We start from the raw sequence: 3723 nt of genomic DNA, 5'->3' as shown, positions 1-3723 counted from the left end.
CTGTCTTGTCCAACCATGCCATTGTAGGGAATTCAGGTAGAGGAGCAAGATAGTCTGGCAAGGGTAAGCCTCTAGTCGTTTGGCTTCGCCTAAATCATGTCGCTCCCTATTGCATCTCTCTTTCTCTTCTTCGTACCTTTCAAGCCATTTTCGCATCGGCTCTGAATTTAGTATACAGAACTTCATGATCCTTTCTTGCATGACGTCGTTCATTTTCTTCGGCACCCCTTGCCCCTGCAGCTCCTCTCCCACCAATCTTGCATCCTCCTCATCTCTCCACAGTCGAGGAATTTCTGGGTCAGAAACGGATAGAAATTTGGTAGTCAAGACAAGAGACTCTTGCACCAGCCATCCTTCTGCCATGCTCCCCTCTGGACACGCTTTTTGGCGAACAAAACCCTTAAGTGTTTTCATGAACCGCTCTAGAAAGAACATCCAACGGCTGTGGACTGTACCTGCCACTGCAACCTCATCTACTACATGGACGAGCAAGTGCATTTGGATAGTTAGGCAGCTCGTGGGTAGATACTTATCAATCATGCAAACTGTCTCAATGGAGTTAGCCCTTGCGACTGCAATAGATTCCTCTCGTATCTCCTTGGAAGAGATCCACTACACTAGCTCTGAAATCTTGTATATGTAGGAACACACTTCCTCCGTTAAACACCCCTTGATCGCAATTCGAAGAATGAATTGCAAGAACTTATGTTAGTCGTGCGATTTCAGTCTTGACAGTTGATCGTCACGGGTGAATGCTGTCTTGAGACATCGCATATATCCTGTTGGCGTCCTGAACTCTGAAATCACCCTTTTGACTTGTTGCTCCTCGCTTTTTAGCAATACCCATGGCGCTCTTGGAAGCTTTGTTTGGCCAGCTGCATTGGTGAAAGGCCACAGCTCTGGTATCCTTCCAACTGGCTGCAAATCATCTCGTGAAGCTCGATTGTCTTTCATTCCCATGATTGTCTTCCAGAGGAGCTCTTCCACATTCTTGAATATATGCATTGGATCCAACAAATGGTTAATTAGTAGATCACCCCAGTACGACAACGTATGGAGAATGGACAAACGTTTCATTCCTAGAACAGGTTGCCCCTCATGTTGCTCTCATCGGCGACGCCACTCTTGTACATGCATAGGATGACATTCGACGCGACCAAGCTGACCTTCGCGCAAGTGATGGCCATCTGGAAGATAACGGTGGTGGCCTTGATAAATTGTCTTTCGAAGAGAGGCGTAATAGCGCACATCCAAAGACGGCCTGCAAATTGGACATGCATTGTATCCCGAAGTTGTAAGCCGTGCATATATTAAAGCATGATTCAGGCCAAGGCAAAGTGCTTGCAAATAGCGAGAATTTCGTAAATCAAGAACCATTACCAGAAGCTTCACCGTATCCTGGACAATCATGCATAGTCCACCTAAGAAGTCCATGGATCCTTGCATGCTGTTGTCCTACTGGTTCAACCACAACTGTTATGTCGATCCCATGCCATAACTCGTGGAGCTCGTCAACTAGTGGAGCTAGATAAACATCCATGTTTTTTGCCTTGAACTTCCCAGGTACAATCAAGACTAATATCAAATGACCCTTCTTGATGGCAAGCCACGGCGGAAGGTTGTAATTGATAAGGCACACAGGCCAAGTGCTCCATGACGAGATTCTCAAGCCAAATGGATTGACTCCATCCATTGCCATGCCCAAACACAAATTGCGTGGTTCACTCTTAAAATGTGGCCAGGTATCTTCAATGTGCCTCCAAGCCTTTGAATCATCCGGCACCCTAAATGTTGCGTCAGTGGATCTATTAGTAGAATGCCACCGCATCAACTTTGCAATGGAACCACAACAAAACATGCTTTTTATCCTAGGAATAATAGGGAAATGCCGCAACACTTTAGCTGGCATTGTCTCGCCAACCGCATCTTGTTTGTAGCGCATTGCTCAACCCCGAACCCCCGACGGCCTCTAAAACACCGGGGACCGAATGGAGCGCCTCGAGCCTGTCATGGTAAAGCAAACAGGGGGCACCACCTAGCTTCAGCGGCTAGGACGCAAACAACACACCACCATAACAAAGTTTTCATCCAAGAGAGATGGATGCTTGGGAGTAATGATGAAGAGGAAAGGGAATGAGATCAAGTGAGTGAGAGAGAGAGAGAGAGAGAGTGAGGGAGGGGGTATAGCGGCTTAGTACTTAGGCACCACAAAAGGATGGCGAATCCGCACACCCTTCACACATACACAAGCTCACTCCAAACACAAAATTAGGTGGCGATTCCGCACACCTCACATGGGCAAAACATTGCAAGAAAACATACTCACAAAACATCAAGCTTTATTTAGAGAATAAGGCGATGAAATGGGGAGCATAGGGTAGGGGAATGAGAAGGGAGAGAGTGGTAGAGCACATGGCGGATAGGTGGGAGTTGATGGCGAAGACTCGCACGAGGGTTATGGCCATCATCCTTCATTTAGTTGCCCTTCATCTTCCATAGCCAAGGGTGTAGAGTTCATGCTCAAGACAAGCATGGTGATTGCGGTGATGGTGATGGTGATGGTGTGGGTGTGTGTGTGTGTGCACTAGGCACACACAGTGCATAGTGTGTTCTTTGGTAATGTTGTGTGTGTCTTTAGTGTGATGGTAACCCCTCTTTATATAGGGGAGGAGGGGGGAGGAATTCTAGAATTTAGAAATGAAGAAATCATTATCTACATAGGCCATGTGACTGTGGGCCCCACTTGTCTGGCTGTGTGTATATGTGCCAGAACAGCAGTCTCATGAGAGAGAGACTAAGAGAGAGAGATGGGTTGATGAAAAAAAGTGAGAAGTGACATGGAAAATAAATTAATTACAAGAGGGCAGAGAGGGGAGTGTGTTCAGAGGTGAATTTGTGTGCAGATGTGTGTGAACACAAGAAAAATCAGGTAACCACTGGGTGGGGATGGGTCTGTGGGCACCTTTTTCAGTGAAACTGAGTGTGTGTGAGTGTGGGGAAGGTTATTTAGCTACAAGACAAGATATATGGCACCCTTTAGAGAGAGAGGGGGGTATTTGGGTCATGGGATATGATAGGAGAGAGAAAGAGGGGGTGGGGTATACTATTTTGGAAGATAGGGTAAGTTGCATGTGAGTTAGGGTGCATTATTGGTGAGTTATAATGCATTATTGGTGAGAGGTGGGGTAGCTTGAGGAGAGAGAGAAAGGAGAAAGGACAAGGGGAAGAGAGAGGGGGTTGACCTTTTGAGTGGAGGAGAGGAAAAGGGACACACGGCGGGGCAACAGTGAAGAAAAAAGGAGGCAAGGTGGGGATGGGCTACCCCGCAGGCATGAGGTGGCCTATTTTACCTTTATTATATATTTACATAATCATACTTTATTTTTTTCTTACTTTTTTCCAATGCCTTGTATCACTCCCTCCCTAAGAGGGGGTTTTCATGGGGTGGGGACGAGATAAGAGGGGTATGGGAGCTTGGCTTGTGAAAAGCCCCCATCATTAGCCCTCCCCTTTTGGCTAGAGGCATTCATGTCTCTAGCTCATCTGTTTGATCATTATCGTCGGAGGTGGCGGCTGATGGTGTGTCCTCATCTGGAATGTCAATTGGTGGAGCCTCGTCAAATCGAAGAAAATAAGGTTTAAGTCGCCAACCATTTACCCTGGTTTTATGAAGTTTTCCATCAGCCTCCATAAGCTGGTAGCTTCCATTGGCATACTTTTTCC

Source organism: Adiantum capillus-veneris, chromosome 17 (assembly GCF_014529385.1).
Source record: "Adiantum capillus-veneris isolate H3 chromosome 17, ASM1452938v2, whole genome shotgun sequence".
Classification (NCBI taxonomy): domain Eukaryota; kingdom Viridiplantae; phylum Streptophyta; class Polypodiopsida; order Polypodiales; family Pteridaceae; genus Adiantum; species Adiantum capillus-veneris.
The sequence above is the reverse complement of the archived record's forward strand: the minus strand, read 5'-3'. Positions refer to the sequence as shown.